This window comes from Rhinolophus hipposideros, assembly GCF_964194185.1.
Source record: "Rhinolophus hipposideros genome assembly, chromosome: 6".
In the NCBI taxonomy this organism is placed as follows: Eukaryota; Metazoa; Chordata; class Mammalia; order Chiroptera; family Rhinolophidae; genus Rhinolophus; species Rhinolophus hipposideros.
Window position 1 is genome coordinate 54577461 of NC_138052.1, and position 24636 is coordinate 54602096.

Below are 24636 nucleotides of genomic sequence, written 5' to 3' on the forward strand. Positions count from 1 at the left end.
ACTGTGATTAACTTGTGATGGCATCCCATTCCTCCCATTTTTCCTCTACTTCTCTCATCTTCCATTTTGTTTGTAATATGCATATATGTATATATGCACACAGACATAGATATATAAACACATATATATGTTTTACACAAACAATATATACTTTGTTCTGCATATTGCTTGTTTTACTTATATCTTGTACATTATTCCCTATCAGTTCTTACAAATGTATATTATTCTAAATTATTGCATAATACCTGCAATGGTTTGAATGTTTGTGAGTCCCTCAAATTAATATATTGAAATCCTAATGCCCAATGTGATGGTATTAGGAGGTAGGGCCTCTGGGAAATACTTAGGTCATGACGGTACAATCCTCATGAATGGGATTCATATTCTTGTAAAAGAGACCCCACAGAGATCCCTTGCTCCTTCCGCCATGTGAGGATACAAGAGATCTGCAACCTGGGAGAAGACCCTCACCCACCGTGCTGGCAAACTGATCTCAGACTTCCAGCCTCCAAAACTGTGAGAAATAAATTTCTGTTGTTTATGAGCTACCCAATCTGTGGTATTTTGTCATAGCAGCCTGAATAGGCTAAGACAATATCACACAGCATGAATGAGACATAATTATTACCATCACCCACTGCTGGGTACTTTTCTCTATATTTGTCTACTACAAATAATGTTACAATGAAATCCAGTATTTGCATATAGATACGTGCAAGAAAATGTACTGTTCTAAGTATCTTTGTGTACATGTGCAAGCATTTATGTTGACTAACCCTGGGGTAGTGAAATTGCTGGATCAAAAGATATGCATATTTTAAGTTTTGATAGTTATCACCACATTGCTCTGCAAATAATATGAACCGATTTATTCTCCGCCCACCAATGTATGAGTGCCCCCATGCCTACACACTTGCTAACTCATTGTATTATCATTAGGTTTGATCTTGCCCATATGATAGGTAAGAAAAATAGTGTCTCACTGTAGTTTTAAATAAAGAGTGAATATTTTTGTAAGTAGCAATATCAAATAATTTACCAAGTTCTGCAAAAGTATTCACAGATCCTGTAATCAGTGTCCTAACCTTTAATCAATGTTTTAAGTATATCATCTACTATGTGTCAGTGTTGTATTAAGAGTTGTGTATTTAAAAGAATTAGGATACAGTTCCTATCCTCAAGGCAGTCTGATAGGAGAGAAAGATAAAAAAAATAATTTGCATTGCGATAAATACAATAATAGAGCATGTATCCTATTTGGATGTAGAAATAATTAACTCTGGGTAAAGAGCTTATTCCTTAAGTATACCTTACTTATCTAATTTATTTTTACATCTTATAAATATATTTAAATGTGATGAAGAAAATAAATATAATACTTTGGTCAGCAAGAAGTATGATTGTGGTAATTACAGCTAATAATTAAATATTCTGATAAGGTCAAAATTATTTTAAGTGATACATTCACATTTATAATCAATATTTATTGCAATAAGAACATGAAGAATAACATAAAATTATCTTATTTGATACTAGTTTTGGGGAATTACAACTTGATCTAAAAAATAAGTCAGAGCATTTCTCCATTCATTTTGAAGACTTTTTAGCTATGTTTTGATTAACAGAATCAAAGCACAAACTTCAATCTTCTACCCTTTTTCTTCCCCAACTCAATGAACCACCAAATTTTTAATATACCGTATTTTGCTGTGTATTATGAACTCTTGTGTAAAATGCACACCTACGTTTTTGGCCCAAACTTTCAGGGAAAAACCTTTTGTTTTAATTTTTTAATTCAAATTTTTATTTGTTTACATTTAGGAACTCGTTTTTTGTACTATAAAAGAATTTTAGCATTATTTTTACCATATTATGGTACAAAAAATTTTATGTAATGAATAATTATAAAACACAAGAATAGATACATGGTACAGGAAATTTTATGTACCAGTAACAAATTTATGATATTTACGCATCGTAGAAGGCCAAGAACTCTTCATCGTTGCAAGTTTGTTGTAAATTCAACAAAACCGATTATTGTATTCCAGGGTATTATTTTGCATACAGATATTGTTATTGATTTCTAGAGTTACACTTTTAACTCATAAGCATAAACAAAGAATTAAAAACATTTATATAGACACAGAATTAGTACTACCCATGTATAATGTGCATCCTTATATTTCCCTCACCCATTTGGGCAAAAAAGTGAGCATTATACACAGCAAAATATGGTATGGTGATTTTATTAACTGTTTAGCTTGTTATACCATGCTTGCCCTAAAGTATTACATGTGTTAAGGGTAGTTAATTATATTACATGGAAAGCCCTTTAAGTATTTCAATCCTATAAAATGTGATAATGTCAACATCATTGACTAGTAAAACTACGTACTACTCAAGTTTTTATCGTCACAACCTTCTTTAAAAGCTGTTTTCCAATCAACAGGAAAGCTTTAAAAATTCACCCCTGGACTACATTTCACTCACTGATCACAATCTTTTCCACATCTTTTCTTAATTACTAAACTTCATCACATTGTGTGCATTCTACTCATAAGTCCTCACTCAAATGCAAACATTCAACTTGGGCTGCCCACAGGCATAAGAAGCTGGTATAATGTATGGAAGCTGTTGAGTGGGGGGGTTCAAGAGGTTTAGGTTTGATCTCCAGTTCTGCTCTGTTTGTCAAGTCATTTGCCTTTTTGTGATAATGCTGATTTATGATCAGTATAATGAGCGAATATTGCTTTCTCTATCTACTTCCCAGAGTTATGGTAAGGATCAAATGAAATAATATATGGAAAAAGATGAAGAGTTATAGGCAATAAGGTTCCCCAATTCCCTTTCAAATCTCCCACCCAAGCCCAATTCTTTATGTGGCCGCTACCTACAGAAAGCCCCATATGCTATGCCCCTTCATTTGGGATTCCTATGTTCCAGTCCCCTACCTCCCACCAATATTTACCTGCTTTAGGTTTAATCTCTCAGACCCTAATTTTTACTACTATAAATATAAGAAAGAATAATTTCTAAATAACAATGGGCTACAGTTATTGAATATATACTTAGCATAGGCCGAACCAAAATGTCATCATTGGTGACCTCACAGCTTTTACTATGACAACTTCTGTTTACATAGAATTCCTTCCATTTTCCCTCAAGTTGCCAAGCAAGGAACTTTATATACATGCTCTCACTTAATCTTTACAACAAATCTATGCCGTAGAGTCTATTGTTATTATTATTGTTGTTGTTTTACAGATAAGGAAACTGAGACTTGGAAAGTACTTTGCCCATGGTCATGCAGCTAAGAAGTGGTGGAACTGTGTTTTAAACCTCACAGAAAGTTCTCCCTTAATCACTGTGCTCTACTGTTTCTCCTAAATGAAGAACTAATGTAATGAACAAATGGTCCTGATATATTACCTTATTAATTTAACACGCTCATATAATTATAGAGTCTGAAGTTGGAACATCATCTATTTTAACCATTCATCCAACCCTTATCCTCCTTTATCATACACCTAAGTCACATTCTGCTTTTTGCTTCAAAAACAAAGAGGGATATGCACCATGTCCAAAAAAGTAATCCAAAAAAGTAATCCCTTCATATTTGGGCAGCTCTGCTGGGAAGTTCTTTGTATCAAGTGAAAATCTTACTTCTTGAAAAACCCACCTATGGATCTTAATTTTACCTGAAAGCTTTATTGAAAAGCCATAATTCAAGTGTTATAATAAATCCTCTAATGATCTCTTCTTGACATGGTCGTTGGCCATGGTGGTCATTCTCAAATGAAAATACCTAAAGCTCTCTGCACCTCCCCAAACTCTAGGCATGCTCTCACCAGCTGAGCAAATTTCATTGTTACAGATACTCTATGTCTTGTAATCCCATCAAAGATACCATTAAGATGGGGAGGAGGGGAAATCATATCATGCTTTCGACTGGTATATATATAAGTTTATAATCCATCAGTATTCCTGCATCTTCTCTCATCCTCTCTTCCATTTATTGTAGTTGAAATTGATCATGTTGGAGTTGGTCCATCTTTCTAAAACAGTGGTTCTAACTGGGGCTGCATATTGGAATAACCTTGAGAGCTTTACAAATATTGATTCCTGGGTTGCATTCCTAGAGATTCTGATTTATTTGGTATGCGATGTGGCCTAGGTATTGAGATTTATATTAATTGTATTTTCCTATGTATTTACTATCTCAGCTTCACATCGTTTACCAATTTCATGACCAGGTCATCGGTGCTCTTACCAAGTCACTACTGAGTCCTGGGAACCTTACCTTACGAGTAAGTTAATATTGGCCAGGTACACTTGAGTATAGGCATTCAACCAGTTACAAAGCCACTAAATCACATTATCATTCAGTTTACAGTTTATATTTTGTCCATAAAATAATATCAACAAAGATTTTGTTTAATGTCTTACAGAGAGTTAGTCTCGGGCAATAGTAAAAACTATGGATTCTGGAGCTCTACTGCCAGGGTTCAAATCACAGCTGAGTTGCCTGGATGATTTAGGGCAGGTAAGCTAACTTTTCTGTACTTGTTTCCCTACTTGTGATGTAGGTATAATAGAACTTACTTATAGGGCTGTTACACGAATTAAATGAGTTTATACATATAAAGAGTCTGTCATATAGGTAGCTTGAAAGTATTAGTTATCACTGCTGTTAATACTAAGCCCTCTTGTACACTATTTACTACATTCACTTGATTAAAAAAGAACAATAACAAAATTTACTGATACTGATCTGATACTGGTTAAATCAGTAGTAGCTGAAGTGAAATAAGTGTTAGAGGTCACTTCCAAGCCATCCCTATTTTCTCTTTACCCCAATTACAGAATGATTCCCAACCCACTATAGGATTTCCAACTACTGTATACACAGAGTGACATCCACTGTTTGCTCCCCTAATATACATAAAAGTGGTTGTGTACCTAAACCACACAAAATCCAAAGGCTCCAGTTCAGCAAGAGTTAACTAATTAATCATGAATACAGTATTACCCATTGTGCAGTAATAAAACTACATACAATGCAGAAAAATGCCAAAATAAGAAGTCCCTGTGGATTCACTTCTGAATCTGCTTACTCCTGAATATTTTGACATTTCTTTAAAATTCAGGCTCCCTTTTCCAGTACTCCTCAAATAAAACTTGAGTAAAGAAATACCACCTTGACTTGCTGGAAGAAACAGAAGATTATAAGATGTAAATTCATTCCCTCCATAATCCTCTATAAAAACCAACACTACCAAAGAGTGGATCAGAGAAAATGAAAAAAAAAAAAAAAAAAGAACTACTATAGATCTCCTAGTGAAATTCACATACCATTCTGAAACGTCAGCCCAAAAGTGTTCGACTAAGTGCCCCAGTGGTGTTGCAGACTCCCTGGATGTAATCAGAAGACAGAAATCTCCTCACTTTGAATGAACAGGAGTTCCCTGGGGGAGGCATCTATTTATTATTTAATGGCCATTTACCAAGAAAACGTAGCTATTGAGCAATTTCACCTTATAGGAAATTAAAAGAAATAGAATCTCTCAAACTATGTAACATTAACTTACCCACTGGTGACTTTTCTAAAAAATTTATACTTGCAAAGAAAAAAATGTTTTTGGAAGATATTTAGTAATTTAGATTTAGATTATGGATTCACATTGGTATTTTACCATAACAAACAGGCCACACAGACAAATAGGATTGATATAATTAGGAATAAACTGGAGCTGACATGGAGACTGGGGTAATATTTAAGGTAAAGAGGAATTAGAATCTTTTCCCAAAGAACAGAGTTTATATGTCAGAAAAGGCCACCAATATGATTTTAAGCAATTTGAAGAAGTAATGTTTAAGACAGTAACTTTTATGACTAGGCAAATTGGAAAATGGATTGATGCAGTGAGGCAAAAAAATAATATCTTTTGAGATCCAAAGTAATATTGAAATAATGGTATACTGTTAATAGACATTTGTCTTAATTAGAATTTGTCTTATAGGACTAACGACATTGAGAAATGACATAGATCATTGGGGGTACCATTTAACTGAAAGAAGATATGGCTTACTGAACAGTTCGTGATTGGGCTGGCAGATTTAATCCACTTCCAAAAACTGGGTTCATTGCTTTCACATTCAACTGATGAATTTGGTCTCAAAATAGATTTCCTGGTTTGACATGTCACATGACTGACGAAGAAAGAACCGAGGTGGCATTTTACACTGGGTACAAAAAAGGTTAGCTCCAAACCTCTGCTCTACATTATTCACTAATCAACTGAAAGGTTGCCTAACACAAACATTTTGTTACAGTATATGTAAGTTCACTTCTGTATGTTTTTTCTCATTTTGAGAAACAAATTATACACTGATGTCTAGTCACTCCTGTTGGGGATATTTATAAACACAGTGGTGGGGGCGGGATACTAGAAAGTGAAAAGAGTAAAGAAAGGTAACATAGAAGACTGAGTGAGCACAGAGGGTTTTCCGCTACATCCTTGGATGAAGTGAAGGAAGATGAATGAGCCTTTATTCCTTTATTGTCCTGTGTAGAGGTTGCCAGATTTGTAAGAGTGACATTCAGAGCCAGGACAGAATGTTGTGCTCTGTTGTGGTGACATTACAATTGGAGTAACTCTGGGCTGGGAACAGTGTTTCTGATAAATAGCTTAGCATCTGTACAATGGGTATTACATTGATACATTAATAAGTTATTTAAAAATTCAATAAAAACCAGCCTATAAACATTTTTACAGCATATGAGGCACATACTAGGTACACAATAAATATTATCTCTGTTCTATTTTATTCAACTATGGTGCACCGAGTAATTAACGTATCTCATAGATTTTTCTTCTAGATCACGTTTGCAAGTTACTCTGCCTCTCTGAGAAACCTAGAAAGTGGCAGTCAAAAGCAAGAGTCCTAAAATCAAAAGGACTATGAACATTTGAATGAAATCCAGATAGAGGGGTTGAGGGGGGCATTGAGGGAGGGATCTCTCATTAGGCATCTTAACTATAGCAAAACAAAATTAATTTATAAGCACCGCAAACCTGTTAAGAGAAGACAATCCTGAAAATGTTCTAGTTGGCAAGTCATAACCACTGGAAATTAACTGGACAATTCTCAATGTTATTTATTTAAAATGTTACTGATAGCTATTATTTAATATGCTGCCTTTATTATTTTATCTCAGTATGTACAGGAGGCTTTCATATCCTTACTCAGGATTTCTGCTCCACCAATCCTATTTTTTTATATCATTTTAGGTTTTTCAAATGGAAATTTTCTTATCATAGAAATTTCCAAGAATAAATTCTAACAGTAGAAAACAACTGCTTTGCTAGGAATTTGAAGCTTCTATTTTGGCTTTGGCTTTGACTCAATTATCTAGGTAATTTTTGGAGACTCGCTTTCTTATTTAGAAACTAGGGAGGATTCCCATATTAAATACAGGACACTCAGTAAAATTTGAATTTCAGCTAAACAAACAATCATACTTAGTAAAGGTATTTCCAAAATATTGCATGGGTCATACTAAAAATTATTCATCACCACATCAACAAACCTGAAAACAAAATATAAGCTACATAAATAGTCCAAACTACTGAACGTATACATTGGGAAAGCTCAATGAACTTGAAGAGTACTTTAATTTTGCAATCGTGTTTCTCAACTAAAGCAGGTTTACTACATCAATAATATTTCATAACTAACCATGTTTTAAATCTCCTGACGGAAACTCAAGATTGTTATCTCTTGATATAAAAGTGAAAAGATGCAGGTAAATCACTGAGAAGCATGAGAATCTCCCATCCTTATGATAACTTTCTAAATTCAACTTCTTGTGAAAGAGAAATTACTGCTAAGACTTCAGGCAGATATGCTAAATTATCCCTTGCTTCCTGTAGTAAATTCTCTATGATCTGTGTACTGTGATGTTTCACTATTCTAAGAGGATTCTGACATTCTAAAACTTCTTAAAAGGTTTCATTTACTAAACACATTACATCGTCAGGAAATTCAAAGAGAAAATCTCAATGCCCTTCTAACTTTCTAAATCTCAACCCAAAACTCAATTTGTTTCATGGGCTTTGGGGAAGTGAGAAATATTATATACTTATCCGTAAGTAAAAATCTAAAACAAAATCCCCCTGGCAATCTGATGATGACTTGTGGCATGACATTCCCAAAAGAACAAAAGACAACGAAGTTGTTTAAAATTATGCTTTATCTAAAAAAAAATTTTTCAAATTATAATGGTACATATTATATCCCTGCATTTCAATAAATAACATTTTATCTTGAATGCTCAGCATGTGAAATCACTTAACCTAGGTACAGATCCAAGGTTAACAAGAAAAAAAAATCACAAAATTCAAGATTTCAGAAGTGTTTTCAGTTCCTTTATCAAGGTTATATGGAAGAAAAAGTATAAGAGCATCATTCAAACGTGTACCCTAATCCACCTTTATATCATATATATGTATATCCATTACAACCAGGCAAAGAATAAATACTTCCTTAAATGTCATTGGTAGTTAATTTTGATCATGTCTATTTCAAAATGCATTATGACCAACAAAACTCAAAAGGTTTATTTTCGGATGAAAATAAAAAAACTAAGGAAATCATTCTTTTACTAGGAAATCAACATCTACAAGTACATTTCATCTATAAACACGCTGTAGAAACAAAAACTATTTTTTAATATTTCTATAATTTTAGCATTTGAAAGGTTTTATTTGTCAAGATGAGGCAGTTTTATAAAAGAAGACATTTTTCAACATTTTTAATGTATCATGACATAGTTTAATTTTATTCCTTAATTAACCCTCCTCCTATAGCACGTATATGTATAATAAAATATGAGTAATATATATCAACTATAAAATATATAAAAGCCTTGCATTATATCCGAAAATGGTATAGGATGTACTAAGAAACAAGCAGATAAGCCTAATGACAAATTACACAATATGGCCAGGACTAATAGAGTGGTTTTCTACAAATGCATTGTAAAAAGTTGAACAAACATTTTACATCTCAAAATATAACTATGGTATTGTGATGACACATGTAAAATAAGGTCCAAAGTGGGAAATGTTAACAACTTTAAATCTGTAGGTCTTGGATTAAACAACATAAAGGAAATTTGGAGAAATGACAATGCATTCAGAAAGTAGACTAGGTTGAAGGTAAGAGTCTCTTCTTAAGGGTCTAATTGGGTCACTTGGCCCCCATTCTACTTTTTAAAAAATTTATCTCATAGAGACACCTTAGCAGAAGCTATCAACTTTGACAGAACACCGAAATCCTGGCAGTGAACCATAAATTGACCATTACCATAAAAAGAGCTGCTAAATGAGAAACCATGTGCTCAGTATAAAACTAATTTCATGCTTTCAAAAGCACACAGTGGCTTCTAGCAAGATAGTGGCCCTGGGACTCGCTGAGACAGATTGGCGAACACAAATGGTTTGCTCCTGATGCGTCTGCTTAGCCAAGCTTTACATGTACTGTCAGTAAATGGGGTTCTCGAATCTTCTGTCAAACAAATACACACTTATCTTTAACTTTAGAGTTAAAAGCCATAAAACAGCTGCCTCAAATAATTTTAGCAGGAAACACACACACACACACACACACACACACACACACACACATCTATACATTCCCAATGTGCCATGTTAGCTCTCAATCAAATAAAAATAGATTTCTCTGCAGACCTAACGTACTAAACAGACACTTAATAAGCATACTGCGTTTTGAATACATTATAACTGTCACAGCCCTTTCTTCTTTAGAAACAGCTTCTCATCGTGTAGGAATTAGAGTTTAGAAGAGCCTGAGAAATAGGACTCCATCGACTCAGAGACTAACTTTGAGTTTGCCCTTATCCAGTTGGTTTTCAAATACTCCATACTTATAATGCCACATCAAACCTTTCTGGGCATGACAATCTAGTCATTTAACTTCCCAGGTGAGTGTCAGTACTTTATTTACATTTAAATGATAAAATCTGCTACATTTAAAACGTCACATCAAATTAAAACATGCTTTATGAGAAAATGCTGCTAATTTTCTTCTCTCACTCAGTATACCATCTCCAGAAATCAATTACTGTAGGTTGTCCAGTGCATGACAGGTCATAACTTTTAATTCTTAATGATGTCAAGCTTAACAAGGCGTCAACTCCAGTATGTAATGCATTTCACTTACTTTCTTAGTTATCTCGTAAACATCACTGATTTCCTCCTATATATTTTTCAAGTCAAAGATTCTACAAAGTTCTAGTTCAGAGCCTTTATTTTGTACACATGAAGCACATAATACCACTGCTAATTACCTACTTAATGTAATGACAGCAAACCGCACAATATCACTGATTTGTTCTGAATGTTTAAAATGCAAAGGAAGTCACCTCCTGGTAAGATGTCCTCGGCAAACAGCTAGCACAGAAAAAAAGGGGAAAAAAAAAGAAGAATGCTATCACACCCATTTAAGGAGTTAGTCCCCAATAAAATGAAAGAATCATATATTTTGCTCTTCAGTGCTGCCCCTTTGGATCTGTCAGCAAGACGTGAAAAACACAATTGATAACTCCCCAAGATTCCACATAGTGTACCAAACAATCTGTTACGGAGACCGCAGAACCCGGCATCCAAGTTTTAGAATAAAAATCCTCACCTCTGCTAGGAAGTCCACTCCACATCCTGGCAGGGCTTCCACCAGCTTCGCAAGCAACCAAGTTGCAGGAACAAAACTTCCAGTATGTGACCAGTGTAATGCTCGGTGCTACCGAGACTTGGCTCCAGCCCTGATGATCTGTATGACAGTACCACACTAGAGCAGTGCAGCTCCAAACCTTCCCAGATGCTGGCTTATTGCACTGCTCATTGAAAATCCTTTACACGCTGGCAACATTTTAGGGAAGGACAAGCACACTCTGAGTCATTTGTAAAGAAAGCAGAGCAATTTCAATTCTCTATCTCCACGCGTGCTGAAACCAGAAGCACTGTCAACCTACAAGTCTGAGGTGGATTTAAGCCGAGAAACAGGCAACCTAAGCCTTCATTATCAATGCATGAAATCAGCCAGTGTGATCAAATTCAAGCAAACCACAAAAAGGATATGATTACGAAAGGCTCCACAGATTTAGCACCAAACCTTGTGGAATGAAGACTCATCTACTGAAATTGTGTAAATGGTAAAAATAGCTCTGGCTTTTCAACAATGAGCTGGATACAGAGAAGAAATCAGTAGTCTGTATTATGTGGACTTATCATAAAAGCTGCAAAATCAAAATAGCTGTAGGTTCCTGGACTTCTCTATAGACAAATGAAATCACTAGAGGCTATTACAATTATCTCTCTCTCTCTCTCTCTCTCTCTCTCTCTCTCTCTCTCTCACACACACACACACACACACACACACACACACGTCCATCTATTTGACACAGATATTCATTAAAGAGCAAGTTTAACTATCCTTTAACCCCCCATGTGCCTGTCTTTAAATTAAAATAATAATGATAATAAAAATGTGCAGGGCTGTGCTAGCAGCAAGGCAAAATACCATCACTTCTACTCTAAAACAAATTTTTAAATGATAAAAAATTTAAATGTATTCTGTGTAACAAGAAAATAAACATACAAGGTAGAGAATATTTTTAACACCATAGTCTTTGACTGTTTAACATTTTTTAAAACTCTATGGTTAAATCCATACATTGCCTACCCCAGACACCCCAAATTTATCTTTACCTTTCACCATCCTTTCTCTTTCATTAGTATAAGATGCAAGAGCCTGTTGACATAATCTTAAAAGGAACAAGGTAGCTATAGCCCAGAAAGTAGCAGCAATGATTGGAGACAAGAGACAGAGCTTTGACGTGTGCATGCAAAGTGAAAAGCAAAAAGGACATAAAACATTTATCAAAAATCACAAAAAGTACTGGAAGGAATTCCTAATAGACAGCATCGATACAGCACACTTTAAGGCTCTATTCATTTTTTTTTAAATGGGTTTTTTTCTCACTGAATCTCTAAAGCAAAGCAAATCAGGATCCAATAAAAGCAATTTGTGATTTAAGAATCTTCTGCAAATGATTGTGTTCTGTTCTAGTAATACTAATCGCTCTTAAGTGCCATATTTAGCACAATCCAAAATATTAATATCTGTGTAGAAATCAGCAATATGCCACAACATACATTTACATAACACAGCGTTCGGAGCAATGTTAAACATTGAACACCCATGAATATCCCTGTGGTACAGTCCCTGTGTGTAGAGTAGACTCCTTAGGAGCCACTGGTTAGACACCCTTTTTTGGAGATAGTTACAGACATACATGAGTGGACATGCACACAAGTGAGTGAGCGTGAAGCGTGTGTGCGTGTGTGTGTGCTTGTGTACCCACATCACAGAAGATGCACTAATCTTATGTAGCTACTTAGGCTGTCTGAATTCTATTCGTTTTGTGCCTCATGAAGACCCTAAGATAACATTTGAGTGTACTGTGAAAAATCATACTGGACATCACTGATTCAGCAATTGCTCTCTCTCTCTCTCTCTCTCTCTCTCTCTCTCTCTCTCTCTCTCTCTCTCTCTCTCCTTTTCTTATGCTAGGAAATAGTCCATGAGAGACTGTGTGCCTAAAATTCTTTTATTACCATACATGCAGCTCCTTAGGAATAACAGCTTAAAATGAAACCATAATATTTGATGACAGTTCCTCAACTTCTTATCTAATACCCTTACTGCCAGATCCATTTCAGAATTCAAAGGCTTCCAAATTTTAGAAAGATAATACTCTGCATATACCATGAATTGTATAATAACTCCAGTGAGGTCTGTGGTAACACTCCACAATCAGACACATTAACATTTCTGTAGCAAAACATGTGCATATTAATGCTAGATGGGATAAAGACGATCATTAACCTCACATCAATATGAATTACAAAACTTGCTTATTTTCCTAGCTTCTTGAATTTCAGGAATTGTAGGTAAGAGATTCCTGTAGAACCTGTAGAAATGTTTACCTAAACTGTTATAAGGTTAAGGATTGGGAAATGACACCTAAGCACATGTTCTCTTGCTAAGGGAAGAGATTTGGAGATTAGCATTGCATTAAGAGGATGGACAAAAATACAAGAGAAGATGCCATTAAGGCACAAAGCAGAGCAGAGATGTAGCCATAATGCAAAATGACAAAACTAGGCCATGGGAATGGAAGGGAAGAAGAAGCCATTCAGAACTACTGTGCCAAGAAAAGAACAAAACGGAAAGATAGTATCAACCACTCATTGATTGCCTAACTCATACACAGTAATGTGAAAGGTACTTGACATAAACATTTTTTAACAACTTACTTTATAATTTTCAAAAGGAAATTTTAAAAGGAAAAAACATTCTTTCAGAAAAAGGCTTAAAACATTGGGTGATCTCACCCTCTTCTCATTGTACCCTAAAGCAAAATGTCTATAACAACCCATGTGAGAATGTCAGAAACAAAAAATAAGCTTCACCTTATGAAGTAAAGGGTCTTATTTTATTTTTACATAGTATATATTTATTTTTATATACTATGTAGTATAGGAATTCTGCAAAATCACTTGTATAAAACGGGTATTATATTCTTTACCTTCAATATTCAAATTGTTTAACTTTAAAATACATTTAAAAAATATTCCTAAGAAATGTATTATGTTGTATTTACTGGAGTTTTCCTATGAGTATATTTCCTAAATAAATACTTTTTATAATAAGTATATCAATAACCTAACATAGCATTGACACTAGAGTTAAGGCTTTGGATCTATATCACTCAACACCTTCTAAGAGATCTTAGTCAAAAGGTACAAAGTCGCAGTCATGTAGGATGAATAAGCTAGCAATCTACGGTACAACATGATGGCGGTAGTTAATAACACTGCACTGAATACTGGAAACTGGCTAAGAGAGTAGATTTCAGGTGCTCTCACCACACACACAAAAGTGACTATGTTGGGAGATAGATACGTTGATTGGTTTCACTGTAGTAATCATTTCACTATGTAAATATATACCAAATCGTGTTGTGTACCTTAAATATACACAATTTTATTAAAAACATAAACTATAGGTAATCCCCCCAAAAGAACGTGTCTCGTGTATCTGTTGGGGTTCAGATTTGCTGTGGGGTGGAGTCTCAGAGGCGTTTATTATAACACTGGTCTTCCTATTCACTGTACAAAGTATAGCATAGTGTGGGGGCTCTACTCTTAGTTTCTAGAATATAATCACAAAGTCATTTTCCATGTAAAGATGGAAACTGCATTTATTGGTTTTGTAAAGTACAACATAATTTAGTGAATTCTTTCTTTAGCAACCAAAATAGTGCGCTGGGAGTTTAATGGAATTATTGCAACTTCTAAAAGTAACTGGTTACCTCGAGTGGGAAACTCCCCAGGATCAAAATCAGCATCTCCTTGGACATTTTTATGTCATGTCCTCATCAGAAAAAAATTAACTTACAGCATCTGTAGGACAAGATCTCTGGATTGCAAAGCAAACTCACCAGGGGGCAGGCTCTGGAAATGAAGTGTGTCAACATGATGTAAATGCCATTACAGTCAGCCCATAAAAACATACGATAACCAGCTCACCCAGTTCCTCCAAACTCCTCACATAATCAGGAGAAAAGCAAACATATTTCACAGTTGGACTAAGAACCAGCTCCAGAAAAACTGTAAGTGTCACGGATAAACCCCAATCCCAGGGTCAGTTTTAACATTCCACAGGGATGCCTAACTGGGGATGTTCACCAGCCTCCTTGGCTTTGATACCGTAAAAGTATGAAAGTGGAAAATCTTCATGAAGAAAGTTGGTCAGTCAAAGTGACAACACATTCATGCCCCAGGGAGGAAATGAACCAACCAATTTTGACTTTCTATTGAGCCTGCTATCAAAAGCTTTTCTCCCTAGATTAGTTTAAAATAGGTAATAAACACACACACACACACACACACACACACACACACACACACACGGGAGAAAAATAGGTTCTATTATAAGAAGACACCAAGATATTAAGTGAGGCTTTGATGATTCAAATCACTCAGCCACCCAAACACTTCCCATAATTGCCCATGATTCAGTTTCCACACTGAATCATATTAGTACTTGGTTTTAAAATCTAAAAACCAAGACATGATATGATGAAATATTATCTGCTAATACACATATCTGAAAGTTTACAGTGTAATGTTGTAAAGATTATGTAGGGTGTCAGATGGGTACTGGACTTATTGGGGAGATCACTTCACAGATTATATAAATGTCTAACCACTGTGCTGTACACCTGAAACTAATATAAAATAATACTGAATGTCAACTATAATTAAGTAGTCACGGGATGTAAGTACAGCACAGACAATATAGTTAATGATATTGTAATAGCTGTGTATGATGTCAGATGGGAAGTAGACTTGGGGTTATCACTTTATGAGGGGTGTAAATGTCTAATCATTATGTTGTTTTGTACACCTGAAAGTACTTTTTTTTTTTAAAAAAAAAAGATGATCTAAAGGGAAGGGAAAAAAGTTTATAGTCCAAAGCATTCTTAATATAATAGACTATCAGTCCACTAAAAATGTCCTTCTAATTCTTTGTTTTTTTTAAGTCCCATTCAAACTCATACTTTATATATGATTCCTTCGAGTCTGTATTTATATAATTGACATTTTAAACCATATGTACAGAAAAAACATGAAGCTCTTCTATAGTGACTTTTTCATGTCTACCTTAGGTGTAATTTTAGACTTCTAATACCATCCAAAAAGATTGGGCTCTATCTCAAAGCATTTTGGGGGTTGGAGTTTTAACTTCAATCTTCATCCTATTTCCAAGTTGCTCTTCTCTCCTTCACAGGGAACCTCAATCTTTATAAACTCTAGAACATAAATCTCAGTTAAATTTACATGGGGAGTACAGATGTGGAGAATAACTTTATTCTTGTTTGAGAGAATAAAATTCAGGTTTAGTAAAATACTTGAAAACTTACAGTGATCAATCCTGGGTAAGACAAAGACTCTGAAATGTATACCGATATTCCTTCTGTATCATCACTAGGTCTGAATTATTCCAAATAAGAGACAATTCCTGGGCTCTCTCATAAGGATCTGAGATTTATACCAAGGAAATCAAATACCCTTTTTCCAAGAGTCCAGTTTTGTATATTTTGACCAAGACCTTTTCCCTTTCTAAGTCTGCCCTTTCATTAAATAGTGTAGGAAGTCATTAAAAAAAGGCTATATAATTATTCCATGAAAAGATTTTTATGGACTTATAATTAAGGGATCTAGGGAAATAAATGCATTATAAATCATTTAACCTACCTTCCTCCACACTGAAATGTTTTATTTACTTAGTGCACTGACTGGTAGATACTCACTGATACTTCTCTAAGGATTTGTTATACTTTCACCATGTTACTTATATTTTGCAAAACATTTCTTGGTTAAATGATAAATGGCAAACTGACTCAACAAAAATGAAGAAAAGTCAAGTATTGAAAACCATATGTTTCTACTGCAAAAGTAAAATACATTATCATATTGACGAATTCTAGTCATATCTCTACATTTATCACACAAACCTATGTTTGCATCATTAAACATTTATGCTTGTATCTAATATCTCTTAAAATGAACTATAATTTTTCCAGACAGAGTGCAATAGTAGATACTTAAGTAATAATTTTTATTCCTGAAAACTGGACAAAAATATCCCCTATCCCTCTCTCTCTCTCTCTCTCTCTCTCTCTCTCTCTCTCTCTCTCTCTCACACACACACACACACACACACACACACACACACCCCACTGATATCTCCACTATAGATTATGCCTAACACATGGAAGATGCTCATGAAAAGTATGTCAAATGATCATGCTCTTGCCAACTTTCATGTCACACATAGCCTCACTCATTTATAAGTATTTTTCTGCCCTCCATACTCATTAATAAATTCCAGCAAAATATTGTGGGATTAGGAATAAGGAAAATATCTTCCTTTCAATGTACTTGTGGCACCATCTTGTGGTGATTTTATAGTGTTACAATTTCAAGTTTAAGTTCTGAGGTTCAAAAATGAGAAAACACTTTGAAGGATAAATGTTACATTTTCAATATATATGAGATGCAGTGGGAAGAATTTCGCCATTGTCTTTAACAGCCCATCCTTGTACTTTGATAGTCATAATACCTATCACAGTGACTTGACTCTATAAGCTGTTCTTCAATGTAGAATAGGAATAAAAGTAAGAAATCATTAGAAGGGAGGTGGGTAAAAAACAGCTGACGATCCTGGACTCATCAAAGAGAAACACAGACTATAGCAACAAAGAAAAGAACACTCCATACAATGCTCCAGCTGACAACGCATCTTCCAGTCTTGCTTTCCATTTCCACCTCCAAACCACTACCTCTACTTCCTGCGGCAAAGTCCCCTGATTTTATCACCCTTATCGTCTCTCCCCACTTCCTAAGTGTCCTCAACTTAAAATAGAATCAAACTCAGTTCAAAATTCCCAAGGCCAAATAAAAGATGCCACTTCTCACATGAGGAGGCAGTCTGTTTTCCCACAGCTGATATTTGGACTGGTCTTGTGATTAGCCCTGACCAAAAGAGTGCAGTGTTTTGCAGTTTCTGCTCTGCTGTCTTGCAGCGCTACCTGTGACCTCTGTGTGATGAACCTTAGTCAAAGCAATTCTAAGAGGAGAGTTTACCGGTGAGTGTGACCCAGCCTATAGTCAGCACCAAATGCCAGACGCATGTGGGAGGTCATCTTAGGCCACCCAACCCAGCTGATGTGTAGCTGCCTGCATCTGTGTGAGCGACCTCCAGTGAGTCCAGGATAAGAACAACCTCGCTGAGATCAGCCCCAGTCTCTGACCCACAAAATCATGATTAAAATAAAGTATTATTTTTCTAAAAAAATTTTCTAATGGCTACTGCCTACCTTCCCAACTTCTCTTATTTTTCTTCCTAGTTCTCTCACTCAGTTTCAGCCATATCTCAGCTTTTTAGACATGCCAAGCTTTTTCTCAATTTAAGATTTCAAACATTCTCTTTACTCCCTTTGCATCATGGTTTTCCACTCTCTTTGTTTGACTAACTCCTGCTTAGTCTTAAAAGCTTAACTTCAAACATGATTAGAAATCATTTTGGAATTAATTGAAAGTGAGAAAGAAAATGCACATTTTAGTTAGCATGCAACAGGGAAAAAACAAACATTAGCTAATGAAAAAATAGTCATGAATTCTTTTCATTTTCACTTTGCGAAGAATATGTTTTAAAAGCTATGAGAGGTAATGTAGAGTGAAAGATCTTAGACTTTGAAGTTTTGTGTGGCCTTAGGAAAGGCCTCCAAATCGCTCTAATTCTCAGTTTCTAGATTTGAAATATGAGGAAAATTAGACCTATCTTGCGGGTTGTGAGGACTGAAGTCATTATTTCAGTCTTTTCATGATAACCTCTATCTCTAGTACACCTCAGATCGAGTACAAATGGTCTCTCTTACCACAATTCAGCAGAACCTCCGTACTCTGGGCCTGATATTTCATAGTTTTAAATATTGTTTGTGCCAAACTAGTGGCAAGGGCAGGATCAGAGGTCCCCCTAAGAGAGACTCCCTTCCATTCTGAGGAAAAATGGATACCCAACGCCCCAGAATACAAGCACGCCTCCCCACCATTATCCTTGGGGCCACTTTATTCTCCATGACAGGCACAAACATTCCTGAGGACACACGGAGAATAAAATATAAAGTTAACATGCATTACTCTATCTGGTGATTTACCTGTTTCTGAATGGAAGGGAGGGGGGTTATCAGAGCATCACCTGTCGCTGATTTATATGTGGGGAAAGGCTCTGAATAGCAAAAGCCGGCCTTTCCACACAAACAGGCTGCCTCCAGAAACAGAGCTTACATCCTCTCGTTTTCTGATTCACCTTCCATATCAGGTACACTGTTTGAGCAGTAACCTGCAAGCACAATCCAAGTAATTTCTGCTCAACCTAACATATCTTACAGATGAAAAACAATGACACCATGGTAAGGACTCAGGCCACAGAATCAGGCCGACTTCTTCCAAGCCAGCTGTTACCTAACCTCTTTATTCCTCATCCACATTGTATGTAATAATAATAGTACCTTCCTCATAAATTTGTTATGAGGATTCAAACAAGGTAACCTACTTAGCACAATACCTGCCACAAGGTGAGACCCCATTTATCCACTTCACTGCAGCCTTTCAGTCTGCCTTTACTGTTTTTAGATACTGTCGAAGGCGCAAAATTACTTCTAAAGCTCCCAGTTAGGGGTCTGGATTGGTTGCTGGGGTTGGGAGAGGGAGAGGCTGGCTGTATCACTCTATTTCCATGACATTGTCCCTCTCTTTCCCTGGGTCAGGGGATGCCCCAGGAGAAGACAAGGAACACAAGAAGGCCACCTTTCTTTTTTCTGATCTCCCGGTTACAGATTTATTTAAGGTAAGAAGCTCCTTTTCTGGGTCTAAATCTTCCTCGATGGGTTAGATTCGTGTTGGCAAAGTATGATTTCAGACCAGCACCTTCCTCTTCATCTGAGAACTTGTTAAAAATGCAAGTTTTCAGGTTCCACCCCAGACCTACTGAAAAAGAAATTCTTGGGATGAAGCCCAGCAACCTATTTTAAATCACCTTTCAGGTGATTCTGATGCATGCTAAAATTTGAGAACCACTATGTTAGATTATCAGTCATTCACATACCATTTGCTTCAACTTTTGAAATTCAGGTCCATCTCAGGGAATGAGTATGAGAATGGTGAATGGGATAGGAATGATGGGGTAATATTACAGCTGGAGGCACCCAGGATAAAGAATAGGTCTCGGCCTTTGATATCAAAGGGCAGGATGAGGGTCGCTAGCCACCAAACATAGAAAACATATATGGTCAGTTTTGTCTGGACTTGGGAAACTGTAAGTAGGTCATGGAAAATAACCTCTGTACAGTCACGTGGAATCCTGGAAAAACACCTAAGCTAGGATGTCTGGAATTGATGGGGAGGCCCCAGGTGATAAACCAGAGTGAGAGAGAAAGAGAACTGAGGAGAGCTCTGAATTCTAGCAGCTGTCCCTTATCCCTTATTTTTCCTATGTGTGTGTTTGGGCAGCTGTGTTTTTTCCTAGGCCTCTGTACCCAGAAGACAAGGAAGACTTCTTCCTGTTACAACTACTTTCTACTTTGATAGAGGGATCTTCTTTCACTCCAATAATAATAAACTATTTGTAGTTTATTCCTACCTGCATTTGCTTTGCTGTCCCCTCTACCTGGAATGTTGTTTTTCCCTTGAATAACTTGAAACTCATCTTTGAATATTCACCTAAAATATCATCTCCTCCAGGAAGCCTTCCCTGACCTTTTCAAAGTTAACCATTCCTTTCTCCGTGCCACACCTAGCTCATATGTAGATCTGTCATTGTTCTCAGCAGATCACATTGCCATTAATTTATTTCGAAATCTATCTTCTCTTGACACTTCTCTTAAAGAGATTATTTTAGTAATCTCTGTAAAGTAGACATTTGATAATTTTTAAAAAGCCAAACCCTCCAATTTTTGTTCATTATCACCCCTAATAATGCTATTAGAAGACTGGGCATTTTAGACAGTCACCTTTATCATGATTTTTTTTAACTGAAATTTTTATTGCGATCACTAGAGAGTCACATACAGATGTATGAAGCACTACAGAGAGTTTCCTTGAACACTTTATCCAGCTTCCACTGATGGGAAGATTCTGCGAAACTACAAAGTAATATCACAATCAGGATGTTGACAGGAATGCAATCTACCAATCTTACTCAGATTTCTCAAGTTTTACTTGCTTTATTTTTTTTCTCTTCTAGCTTCTTAAGGTCGGGATTTGTTTGTTGGAGACCTTTTCTCAATTCTAATATAAGCACTTAGTGCTATAAATTTCTTTCTCAGCACTATTTTAATTATATTCTGCATATGTTGATATGTTGTTTTTCCATTTTCATCCAGTTCTATGTGTTTCTTATTTCTTTTGAGTCTTCCTCTTTGACTCATGCATTATTTAAGAGATATGTTGTTTAATTTTCCTATTGGTTTTCTATTACTGATTATTAGTTTAATTTCATTAATTAGAACTGCAAGTGGTTAGCGGTCAGTTACTTATTCCGAGAAATTACTCAAGTCTCAGCCACCACCCTGTGAACCCCACTCCCACCCCTACTAACCCCACCACTAGAATAAGACTGAGAGAGGAGGGGAAGTTACCTGTAAAATTAATAGTGCTTGGAAGGTTATCTCTACGGTCACATCTTTTCTCCTTTGGGGAGGACACAGGCTACTTTGTTCCTCCCTCTATTAACCTCTAGGGCTGTTGTCATCAAATACCAAGAGCTGGGTGGCTTCACAATAGACATTTATCATCTCCCAGTTCTGAGGCCAGAAGTCCTAAATCAAGGGGTGCAGGGCTGGTTCCTTCTGGGGACTCTGAGGAGAGGGTCGGTTCCAGGCCTCTCTTCTTGGTTAGCAGATGGCCATCTTGTCTCTTCGCATCATCTTCCCTCTGTGTGTGTCTCTATGTCAAATTCCCCCTTTTATAAGGACATCTGTCACACTGGAGTAGGGTCAACCTAACCTTAACAACCTCAATGTAAACTAATTTCCTCTGTAAAGACTCTATCTTCAAATAAGGTTATATTTTCAAGTACTGAAGATTAGAACTCCAACATACCTTGTTTTGGGGGGACACAATTCAGCCCCTAACACTCCCGACAGTCAAGGAATGGGCACAAAAAAGGAGACTAGTGTTTTTTTCCCTAACTAGGTACCTGCTTTGTCAGTGAGCTTGCCAGTCTCCCGTGTGCTTCCTAAGCAGGGGAAAAAAAATATGGAGGAGCCCCTACACCTCACTCCACGTCCATCTGCCTGGGCCCAGCAGCTCTAGGTTTTTAAGAGGGATGTTAGTTGTCAGGTGGATTCTGTACATGCCCTCAAGTCCCAATAGTTGATACACAGAGGAGAACAGAGGACACAATCTTGCCAGGGCTGCCACAATGTGAGAGAAAGAGGCACAAGCAGTTGAGGAACGGAGCCTTTTATTATCAACTGGGGGTAAGCTGAAAGATGCAGCTAAATCTCAGGGACTCGCAATGCCTAAGGGACCACGGGGTCTGTTAGGAGCACGCTGTGACCCATCGAGACAACAAGAATAGCAATCACCAACCAAGAATAGCATTGCAACCTTGCCAAGGCTGTAAGGTGAGGATACCTCCACTCAACCATCCCTCCGTGGTTCCCCAGCACCTGGGCCGAAGGGCAGCATGAGAGCTGACTGGGCCCCACCCTCCACTCTAAACCCCAGGGTCTGCCTGGCCAAATCTTCATTTGGCTATGACATGGATGTTTTTATACATAGAACTGAATCTTCTAAATCAGAGTCCCTCTGAATATACAAAAGTGAGAAGTTATGGGCTGAGAAGGTGTTAAGGGAGCTGCTACCCAGCAGGAAACAGACGTTAGATAGATCAAAACTGAGGAAAGTGACTGAAAAAATAAAACGATGTTAGGCTTGCTTCTCATTGAGTTGAAACTCTAAATACCAGGTAACATGCACATGTACACATAGCAACCCTGAAGTATACCCCACTTAAGTTTCTGATGTTTCCCTTAGCATGGTATCATGGACAATTTCCCATTATTACGTATTCCTCAGAAATATGATTTTTAATGACTATAGTTTCTGTCCTTCATCTTATAAGCATACTATTAAGTATTTAACCTCTCTGCTATTGGACATTTAGGGTACACCAAACATGTGGAATTATAAACCATGTCATAATCATCCTTGCACATACATCTATGTTTAATTTCTATTTCAAAGAGAAGAAGTAATTATTATACCTACTCTTTTTTTTTTCAGGTGGGAGGATTAATACTAATCACTTTCAAGAGTTAAATGACTTGTCTGAATCATATGCTAAACCTAAGCCTTCTGAGAATGGATTATTGCTGTATTATCAATATATAAAATTGTCATTCATACAGACTAATACACCGACTTGAAAAGCTGTCTCATTTTCTTACCCATTGTTCTATACATTAATACATTGTGTTCTACTAGATGATGAGCTATGTTTTACTTACAGAATATACTAGTAATTATCTATGTATATATATACTAAATTTATTTTATGTAAGCCAGCTAATTTCCTTAGCATGGGAGAACAACGGAGAAATTAATAATCAGAGCTTACCTGTCTGTTTTCAAGATCCATCAAAGTGAGTCAGTTTGCTATTTAAGCAACCATTTGTGACCACAGATACATTACAACACATAGGTCAGAATTTAACCCAATTGTTATTGCATGGTAGGAAACAGCAGCAAAACAGTGACAAAGAATAAGGACTTCATCATTAAAGATAGTTGGAACTCCAGATTTGCCATTTTTATACCATATGAACGTGGACAACGATTTTCTCTCTCTATGCTTCCGTTCCTAGTCTGTAAATTATGGATAATCATAGTATCTACCTCAGGGCTGATGACAACACTAGACAAGAAAATTCCTATATAAAGTTCTTGGGACCAGAACATGGCCCAGAGAAAATGCTGTATTAATGTTAGCTATGAATATTGCTACTTAGCAGAAGCCACAGGTTCACCTCACTTTCGGCATAGATGTTTGGACTCTTACAGACGTAACGCAAACCTTTACTTAGGGCAAACTGCTTTCTGATTTAGTTATAAGGCAGTAATCACTTTTTAACCTAACACCAACTATATTTTTAATATGTAACTACAGATGCATTAATGTATCTGTAAATATTTATAATTATCACAATAATATATACATGCAAAATTAAAAAGTAATTTTTCATTATTTTAATAAGTGTGTATCTTATATCCTATAAGTTCCTCTAAGTCTTTCACAGCATGATAAGTATCGATTGGGTAAATAGCTTATGAAATTACATCATATACCAGGTAAAAAAGTAGTTAGGTCACCTTGAAATATAAACTTTCTTTTTATCTACAGCACACACAACAATTTACAGTGGCACTTAATAAGGATAATGGCATAACTTCACAAAATCTAAAACTACGTAACGGCACTGAGGAAAATTCCAACGAATGGCGGCTCCGCATCATCTCCCTCCAGGCTGCAGTCTCATCACCAGAGCAAACTTGCTGGAGTGGGATTTGGAGCTCTCCCCCCACGTTTAGGTGGAGGCTTATCTTGGCCTTCCTGTAAACCTGGGTAGGAGGCCCACTTTTTGTAGAACTCTTCACTACGGATAACAGTAAATTTCACATTTTTCTTCAGTTGTATCTCAGTGAAGACACCCTCCTCCCAGTGGAGGAGGACTCGCTGCTCAAGGATAAGATAAAGGACTTTGAAAGACTGTTTAGAATCCAGGGCAGATGCCGGAAAGCAAGAATTCCTAAGTGAAAGGGTGAGAGGCAGCCAAGGGAAAGTGTTTGCAGTGGTGCCAGGATCTCAGGGGTAAGGCTTGTTGGTTTTGGCAACGCCTGGTCCTATTGTTAGAACACC

The 24636-nt window shown here is 36.4% G+C and overlaps 1 protein-coding gene across 5 annotated transcripts in view; it reads right to left on the bottom strand.

Moving 5' to 3' along the window:
• The window catches only part of ZNF385B (zinc finger protein 385B), a 387935-nt gene that overhangs the window by 253179 nt on the left and 110120 nt on the right, over positions 1 to 24636 (bottom strand). The gene's annotated exons all lie outside the window — the stretch shown is intronic.